Raw genomic sequence first — 10,247 nt, 5'->3', positions numbered from 1 at the left:
ATATTTCTAATATAATGAAACCTACCCAGAGCATAAAAGGGAGACATTCATTCTGAGCCAAGAATCTCAGAAACGCGACTTTATCACGAGAACAATTGCAACAGAGGAGAAGAAACAGCCCGAGTATCCAGTCAAAGCGAGGCAGGCTGTCCAGGGAGGCCATGTGGATGTCTGGGGGTGGTGGATGTGCAACTGTAGTATATGGGAAGAGCAGACCCTGCGACAAGGTCCCACAGCCCTGGGGTGACCACTGAGACATGGGAGGCATGGATGTTTGTCCAGATTTCCCCTGACAAGATGGCCTGCAAGATGAGAAAGCAGCATCCCCATCCTTGCCCAGTGGCCCACGGAAGCCCATCCTGACCTCCCAGCAGTGTTCAAGGGGACGCTGCTCCCCCAGGAGAGCCCCTCCAGACATACAAGGCTCAGGCACACAGCCTGTGTTTCCAGTGTGGCCAGGTCTCCGAAGGACTCTGAGGTCTGGGAGACCGTCCCCAGCTCTGCGGGCTGTCCCCATCATGCCCTCAGCCTGGGAAAGATGGCAGGGGTTGGAGGGACTGGGCCTGCTCCTCCTCCCCTCCTGCCAGCTCCCCTCCCAAGCTGGGAGAACTTGCAGGCTGCCTTGGCTCGACTCAGGTTGGGTTGTGATGATCCAATAGCCTCTCTTGGAGACTGGGGACTGTTTCTGTACCCCAGCCAGGAAAACACCACTTTCTAGTAATATCCCAGGAGTGAATACTTCCACAAAAGCCACATGCACTTTCTGCCCCAAACATCCTGCTTTTTTTCTTTCCAATTGGCAAATGGAAATCACGTAAGTTTGGGAGAAGCCTAATTCCCCGACATCTGTTGAGAACTGACATGTTTAACAGAGCAAGAATCTCACTACCCTTTGGGACTTTCTCAAATTCATTTTAAAGCTAGAAGCCACTAGACTGAATGCTCCTTAGAAGGGTCGGGATGATTTCAAAGACTCTTCCTAAAGGTGGGAGACTGATCATATAAGGGCAGCCTGCTCTGTGCTTGCGTTCTTTACCACTGTATCACAAATGATCCCAAAGCCTGGAGGCTCAAAACCGCACCTGTGTGTCATCTCACAGCTTCCAAGGGTCAGGAATCCAGAAACATCTCAGAGGATCTCTGCCTCGGGATCCCTCTTGCCCCAAAATTGCAATCAAGGTGTCACCCAGGACTGGGGTCTTATCTGGGGCTCATCTGGGGAGAGCTCCACTCCCAAACTCACTCACTGTGGTTGGCAGCATTCGGGTCCTTGAGTGCCATTGGACTGAGGGCCTCAGGTGGTGACTAGCTGTTGGCTGGAGGCCACCCTCAGTTCTTTATGATGTGGACCTCCCACCACAGCCACCTGCTCCATCACAACCACAAGAGGAGAGTCTGCTAGCAAGATGGAAGCACCATCTTTTATGCCAATCACAGAAGAGATGCTCCATGTACCTTGCTATATTCTGTGGGTTGGAAGCAAATTACTATGCCCAGCCCAGATTCAAGGGGAGGGGACTCCACAAGGTTGAGGGAGCAGCTTGGGGAGCAGCGGTGCCAGCTTTGTGTCGGCCTGCTTAGGGTTCGGGAGGCGTGAGTGTCGATGCCTGTGTGCTCTTCAACTCTGGGACCTGAAGTGTGTTTCTTAAACATTCGTGCATGGGATGGGCCGGAAGCGAGATGTCCGGCTGCCTGGTTTCCTCATCCACAAAACAGACTGTGCTTCCACAGCTTGTAGGGTCAGATGAGTTCATGGCTGGGACACGCTTTCTCCCAGGGCCCCAGCAACTGTCATGCACTCAGTCACACCGGTGCTGCTCACCACGTGCTGACCAGGGGATCTCAGGGTGCCACTGATCACAGAGCAATCTCTTAGTGTCCAGAACCTGCGGGGTGTGCGGCCTTGGCTTGGCGAGTGCGTATCTTGAGAGAAGAGAACGTCCTGCCTGCAATGACCTCAAGTACACCCAGAGACCAGACTCACAACTGAGACCCCCAACCCCCAAGAGCCACCCAGAGGTTAGGAACCCCCAGACTGAGCACCGAGCCTGCTCCAAGCTGGTGGAGTGTTCAGGACGGGCTTCCAGGAAGAGGTGAGATCTCACCTTCCACAAGAAGGTGGAACGTGGAGATGTACCGAAGAAGCCATTTGGATACCTTTCTCAAGCACGCCTTTGTGATGTCTGTCTGTCTGTTGGAGGTCTGCATGGAATGCTGTTCTTGGAAGAGCCCTCTGCCCTCTGCGCTTGGAGGCTGGATCCTAGAGCTGACCCTCTGTAGCTCTCTCCCAGATTCCAAAAGAGGAGAGCACAAAATGAGAAGAGGTGGCCGTCCACAGTGGGGTAGAGGGAGCCCCCTTTTTCGTAGCGGGAGCCAAGACAACCAGGGTGGGAGCTTGGGCCACATGCCGCCAGTCCACATTGGTCCAGCTCCAACCCTGTCCCACGGCAAATGTCATGGGGGAGACAGCCATTCCCTCAGGTGAGGCAGGTGGAGGTCGATATGGGCCTGGGAATAGGGCCATCCGGCATTCGCTGTGCCCCACCTGAGCTCCCACTGCCCATGCAGCACCAGCAGGCTCTGGGGAGGGATGCAGATCCCAGGTGAAGTGGATCTGACCCAGGCCTGGAATGATGAATTCCCAACTTCCCTGACCCTGCCTGTCTGCCTCAGCTCAGGGAAAGCCACCCTGCTAAGCTGGGTTCCTCCCTCCCGGGGGCATCCCAGGTGTGAGGAGTTCCACGGGGCTGGCTGGGTGCAAGCCTCCCACCCACTCCCAGCCATGGTACTGATGCCAGATGCCACGCCACTTTCTCAAGTTCTGTTGGCTTCAACTCTTCCTGGAAACACACCACTCCCATCTCATGCTCCCCAAGGCAGGGCAGACTCCACGAGCCCGTGGCTCTGCCTCACCTCCCTGGAGCCTTGCCCACCCAACTTTCGTGCCAGGCATGGGAGTCGATTAGATCACTGCCGGGCACGCAATAAAGACTGTGCTAGTGGGAGTCAGCCATGATCACCTCGTTCTGCACTTTCTTGAGAGACAGAGGCAGGGCAGATATTGAAGCAGGAACGTACCCTGGCCCAGGGCTTTGGTTCTGATGAGAGTAGGCAGGGAGCGGGGGGCACCGTTTGTCAAAGCTCCACATTCAGGCTTATGGTGGGCATGGAAGGTGTGGATCTGGGCTCCACGCTTGGAGCCAGGTGACAAGAGAAGATTGGACTAACAGAAGAGAGCTGCTTCTCCTTCACCCTCAGGGGAGCCTGTGGAGACAGAGGGCAGGGCCTGGGAGCCCCCGGAAAGGGCTGACAGTGTTCTCACCCTTGAGCCTGCTTCAGAGCCACCTGGAAGGTATCCTAAAACCATTTGCAGGGTGCCCTCTAGCTCCCCCTCAACCCCTCCCTCCCTGCTAAGGGCCTGGTTCAGTAGGTATGGGGCGGCACCGAGAATGTGTGTTTCTAGAAAGTGTACAGGTATTGCTGCTGCTTGAAATAGGCAGGATTTGCTAGGCTTCCCAGACTTCTTCTCTCAACCCAGCCAGGTCGTACTCAAAGTAAGGTACCTCCTGCACCGTGGATTCACAAAAATAAACCCCCGAGCTTCCTCTGACGCTAAAATTCCACTGTAAAGAAATTCACTCCTCCCATATAAAGCTTGGAATATCATTAAAATCCAAGTGTCTTGAAGACTCAACAGGTGTGTTGTTGTTGTTTCAGATGCAGTTTCAATGTTTTGTCCAGGCTGGCGTGATCTTGGCTCACTGCAACTTCTGCCTTCTGGTTTCAAGTGATTCTCCTGCCTCAGCCTCCCGAGTAGCTGGGATTACAGGCATCTGCCACCACGCCTGGCTAATTTTTGTATTTTTAGTAGAGATGGCGTTTCACCATGTTGGCCAGACTGGTCTCGAACTCCTGACCTCGTGATCTGCCTGCCTCAGCCTCCCAAAGTGCTGGGATTACAGGCATGAACCACCACGCCCGGCCAGGTGTTTTTCTTATAAACCACTCTAGCAAGGTTCTGATCCTTTGGTAGAAATCAATTTGACAACCTTTATTTAGGGTAGAGTTTTGGTACAGAAGAAAAGATCCTGAGAAAGAAGAGAAAGTGTGGAGGGCTCCTCTAATGGATGGAGGCCAAGAGTGTGCTGCATGTGGCACTAAGAGCCAGTCTCGCCCACTTCATCACTCATCACGGAGGAAGGTGTTATTTCTCTCCTGTTTGAGACCCCGCTGGATGTAACTATGGGTGGAGGACACTGCGGTCTCACATACTGGTTTGTTCCCCCCTAGTTGGCATCCAATTTCCCTCTGAGAGAAGAACATGATTGCTGCTCAAAAGAAAGAAGAATGAAGCGCCTGGACAAGAAGCGGTTTACAGATGAATGAGGGAGGGGAATTCACAGTTGAGACAGCATCATAAGAAATGTCCTGGTGGAAGGGACGTATATGCATTATGTGTAGATAATAAGAGCGTTCCCCATTTGGTCACAGGGTGGATGAATAGTGAAAGACAGTGCAGGAAATCAGGCGTGGCCTGGAATATGGATCGTGGCTTTGAACCCTTTACAAGGCTTACACTGTGTTCAGGAGCAGTGGACACACATCCAGGGACAGGGTTTGAGGACAGGAGATGGATGTAATCACAGCTTGGCTTTAAAAATGTGCCCATTAATGATAGACTGGATAAAGAAAATGTGGCACATATACACCATGGAATACTATGCAGCCATAAAAAAGGATGAGTTCATGTCCTTTGCAGGGACATGGATGAAGCTGGAAACCATCATTCTCAACAAACTAACACAAGAACAGAAAACCAAACATCGCATGTTCTTATTCATAAGTGGGAGCTGAGCAATGAGAACACATGGGCACAGGGAGGGGAACATCACATGCTGGGGTTTGTCGAGGGGTGGGGGTCAAGGGGAAGGAGAGCCTTAGGAGAAATACCTAATGTAGATGGTGGGTTGAGGGGTGCAGCAACCACCATGGCACGTGTATACCTATTTAACAAACCTGCACATTCTGCACATGTACCCCAGAACTTAAAGTATAATGAAAAAAAGAAAAAAAATGTGCATGTGGCATTTGGTGTGGAAGGTAGACACAGGAGGCACAGAGGCGGCTTCAGCAGTCTAGAGAAATAGTAAGGACATGGGGGAAAGCATAGATGACAGTCACCCTGCTCACTGCCACCCCACTTGGTGCAGGAGGGGACCCCAGGCCACCTATACAGTCAGCACCTTCCACGCTGGCTCCCACCACTCCTCACCCCATCTTCTGCTCTCTGACACCCTGGCCCCCTTACTGTGTCTCAGATCCGCCAAGACTTTTTCCGTTATGTAAGACTTTACCCCAAATATTGCATATCTGACTCATGTTTTTCAGTTCTTGACTCAAATGTCACCTTTTCAGAGAGGCTTTGTGGAACTAAAAGTTAAAAAAAACAACAACAACTCACGCTTCAGACTTCTAGCATCTGACAGTTGAGAGAAGCTTACATTAGATTAACTCTCCTATGAACAAAAATACTCTAGAAAATCTATGAAAATACAACTATTGGAAGGCAATGCAGAGTCACCATGAGGCTGAGGACTTGCTGCCAGAGATTGAGGCGACCGGAGTGGCTGGGACTGGGGTGAGAAATTCTGAAAACGAGGGAGTCATATGGGGAAGCCCCAGCATCTGCTGACAGAACGTGTTCATAGCCTTACCTGCCTCCTGGTGTCAATATTGCAGAGATGTGGCCTCCCTCCTGGCACCTTCTCTCCTCACCAAAGTGCCATGGGCAAGACTCACAGAGAAACAGTGAGCCCCTCAGAACTGGTAGCTAAAAACCCATGGCAGGCTGCCCGGATTCCCTGGCCCTTAGTCACCTGGATTCCAAAATACCAAATTGACATAGACTCCAATGAACCTGCTGGGGAGAAGCTGCCGGAAGGCTGGCACGGCTGAGCAGAGATTCCAGCAGCTCCCCAGGGCTGAGGAGACAACTGGAGTTCAAGCCCCACACTTTAATGAATTTGGCAAATCAGGCTTTCCATTGAGACCCAATGCTTAAGCATTATATAAGCACCATATTCCAGAACTAAAGCTTTTACCTTAGGATTAAGGACAACACAGAAGCCTTCTAACAAAGACTAAAGCCAAGCATCCACAGAATCAAAAGTGATCTTCCAGCAACTTGCCTGCCTGCTGGCACAAAGCTCAGCTTTGTCTGAGAGAGGGTACAGAATTCAGAATTCTATGACATAGCATTCATGATGCTTTGCACAGAATCAAGACTTACTAGACATGGAAGTGAAGAAGGAAAATGTAATCCATAATCAAAAGGAAAAAAAAATCAACGGAAATGAACGAATGAGTGTTCAGACGCTGAAATTTGCAAATTATTTAAATAAGTAGAATAAATATGTTAATTTATATGCAAGAAAATTTAGATGTAATGAGTGGAGAAATGGAGGATTTCAAAAGAGATACGGAAATCTAATGACAAGCAAAGTATAAATATTAAAAGTAAAAATTTTGATACGTAAAATTAAACATTTATCAGATGGGGAATATAAGCAAGGATCAGGGAATACAAAGAAGTGTTGATAGATGTAGAAAGTAAAAAAGTTCCTCTTCAAAGTTTCCCTTCTTATTAAAGAATAAATCATAAGTATTAGAAATAATAGTTTCTTTTAAAGACTAGCTTTATGCTAGACATGCTCACAGGCATGTAGTACATTCTATGTCCTTGTACTTTAACCAAAATATCCGTGCTGGACGTGCTCACAGGCATGTCCCAGCTCGCAGCCCATGCCCCTTCCTCATTTGGAAATGTTATTACTTTTCTAAGTCCTTTCGTACGCAACTTCCTCTTTTCCTTTGTCTTTCCATTACTTTTACCTATTTAAAAAAGTTTTAAACTGTTAGCCAATCAGGTTTTAGTTTAGATTGTAGGGTCTGGCTCCTGCCAATGGAGACAGGACACAGCAGCAGGGACAAACTGCATAAGGAATAAAAGTTGCTTCCCTCCTTTGTTCGGATGTGCTCTCGCCATTATTCCATCTGCGATGAGCACTCTTTCTGCAGAAAGTACAAAAGGCCTTGCTGAGAGGATTAAATTTATGTTCAAATGCTATTTCTTTGCAGCACTGGGGAACAAGCATTCTGTTTCTAAATAAACATTTTTACATGTGACATAGATACCAAAGTTGAGGCATGGAAAATAAAGTTTCTAGAACAAGTGCACAAAACCTCCATCTTCACTGGGAAGGTAGTGAGCAAACTGAGAGAGTGCAATTGCAGTCCAAAGAAGGGAGAGGGAAGATGAGGCAGAAGAATCGTTCAAGAAATACTGGCCAAAACTTTCTAAATCTGATCAAGAGCATGAACCTGCATATCTAAGATCTCGATGAAACCCTAGCAGGAGGCCGGCACGATGGCTCACGCCTGTTATCCCAGCACTTTGGGAGGCTGAGGCGGGTGGATCATCTGAGGTTAGGAGTTCAAGACCAGCCTGACCAACATGGTGAAACCCTGTCTCTACTAAAAATACAAAATTAGCCAGGCGTGGTGATGCATGCCAGTAATCCCAGCTACTCGGGAGGCTGAGGCAGGAGAATCGCCTGAACCTGGGAGGCAGAGGTTGCAGTGAGCCGAGATCACGCCACTGCACTCCGGCCTGGGCAACAAGAGTGAAATTCCGTTTTGGGGGGGAAAAAAAAAAAAAAAGCAAACCCTAGCAGGATAAACACAAAGAAAAAATCGCACCAAGGCGTACTGCCAAAAACAAAAGGTCAAGGGAAAACCTTTTTTGTTTTTTGAGACGGAGTCTCGCTCAGACCTTCCACTTCCACTGTTCTTCCACCTTCCCTACGGATCAGCGTTTCCATCTGGTAACACCTCCCCGAGCTGCAGACCTCCCTTCAGCGTTGCTGGGGGTATGGATCTGCTGGCAACAAATTCTCTCGGCTTTCACTCAACTGAAAAAAGTCTCACTTCACCTTCATTTTTGAATCATCTAGTTACGATTCTAAGTTAAGAATTTTTGTCTTGCAGCACCTTAGAAATGTTCTTTCATTATCTTCTCCTTTCATGATGAGAAGTCATTTACCCTTCTGATTAATTTTTCCTTTTTTCTTCTTCTCCGCTTATTTTTAAGATTTTCCTTTAAACGGTGTGGTGGCTCACACCTGTAATCCCAGCACTTTGGGAGGCTGAGGCGGGTGAAGGTTAGGAGTTCTAGACCAGCCTGGCCAACATGGTGAAACCCCATCTCTACTAAAAATACATGGTGGCTGTGCCTGTAGTTCCAGCTACTTGGGAGGCTGAGGCATGAGAATCACTTAAACCAGGGAGGCAGAGGTTGCAGTGAGCCAAGATGGCACCACTGCACTCCAGCCTGGGTGACAGAGTGAGACTCCATCTCAAAATAAATAAACAAATGAAAATAAATGAATAAATAAATAAATAAAAGCCAACAGAGGAGAGAGAATGAAGTACTAAAACATGCCTGACCAGCTCAAGGCAAGATAGGTAAGATAGAACAAAGATAGGATATGAATTAAATAGCAAGATGGTACCCCTAACAGAACCATATCGATAATTACATTAAATGTAAATCAATTAAACACTCAGAAGGCACAGGTTGTCAGGATGGATTTTTTTTTTTTTTTTTTTTAAAAAGAAGGATCCAGTGACTCGCTGTTTACAAGAAGGCACTTGCAGGGACAAACAGGATGAAAGCAAATGAATAGAGAAACACACACCACACAAACAGTGACCTTGCGACGTACCCTACAGATAGCCTCAGTTCATTTTCCTGCGTGCTCAGCAACCACTGTTTCCTGTTCCCAGTCACACAACCAGGCTGCGTTCCCTAGTGTTCCTTGCAGTCACCCAGCTGTGGTGCAGGTGGGGCCGAGGGGCAACAGGTGGAAGGGAGGTGTGCCATCACCATTAGGCACCAGGGAGTCACCAGAAGCCCCTGCCACGGGTACCCCCATGCTCTCTTCCAGTTCCAAGTGGCTGGAGTGGAGACCCACCTCAGGACAGGGGCCACATATGGAACGTGGAAAAGTCACATGCTAGAAGAAGCTGGGGACCTGGAATCACTGTGGAAGGAGAGGTGTCTGGCCAGGGGCACTTACCCTGTACTTTTATGACAGCAACAAATAAACGTGTGTGTGTGTGCGTGCATGTATGTGTGTGTGCGCGTGTATGTGTGCATGCATGTGCATGTCCGTGTGTGTGTGTGCATGTGTGCATGTGTGTGTGTGCGCATGTATGTGTGCCTGCATGTGCATGTCCATGAGTGTGTGTGCATGTGTGTGTGCGTATGTGTGTGTGCGTATGTGTGTGTGCGTATGTGTGTGCGTATGTGTGTGTGCGTATGTGTGTGTGCGTATGTGTGTGTGCGTATGTGTGTGTGCACATGTGCATGTGTGTGTAGCCACTGAGATAGCTGTTTCAGTTTGCTTTTCCTTAATAATACTCTCTACTCGTATTTACTTTGCAGCCCACATTGCTTTCTTGAGATATATGAACTGATATTATAATTATGCATTCATTTGTTTGTCTAGTTGTTTATTTTCTGTTTGCCCTCAATAGAACAGGTTTCTAGAGCACAAGGACCAGTCTTTCTGTTCCCTACTGCACCACAGGGCATAAAACAGTACCTGGCACATAGTAGGTGTTTGTTAAACACAAGCCCTTTTACTCTCGTACTTATGAGACCACAATAGTTGGAGGCCAAATCCCTGTGTGCTGGCGCAGGGAATGTTACTATAGAGCACCCATAGGGAGGCTGGGGGTGGGGCAGGAGCATCTGTAGACCCATAGGGAGCTCTGTGGACCCCGTTTTCTCATCCTTAGCAAAAATGCCCTCAGAGGTCCCGCAGCCGACCTGTGCCCGGTCCCGGTGATGTGGGTGGTTCCCTCCACGGTATTTTATTGCTTACTTTTATTTCTCGCACAGAGATCACCCTGTGAATTACTTCGTTTTTTAAAAAAGATCGATTCAAATGTAATTTTTTCATTGTATTAAAATCACAATTTCAAAAGTCCAGTGCTTCTTGAGACTTTCAATTTGGCTGATAAACCGTGTTCTACCCGTTACAGGCAAATGTTAATAACTTCCTTTATGAGGCCTGTGGATAATTCTTGGTCCATCACAGACTTAGTTTATTTAATAGCTTTAAACATTTTAATTGCACTTCCAAAATTAATATGTTTAAATTTATGTTTTAGTACTTCAGCAT

This window comes from Pan paniscus, chromosome 11, assembly GCF_029289425.2.
Source record: "Pan paniscus chromosome 11, NHGRI_mPanPan1-v2.0_pri, whole genome shotgun sequence".
Classification (NCBI taxonomy): Eukaryota; Metazoa; Chordata; class Mammalia; order Primates; family Hominidae; genus Pan; species Pan paniscus.
This window is presented reverse-complemented; position numbering follows the sequence as displayed.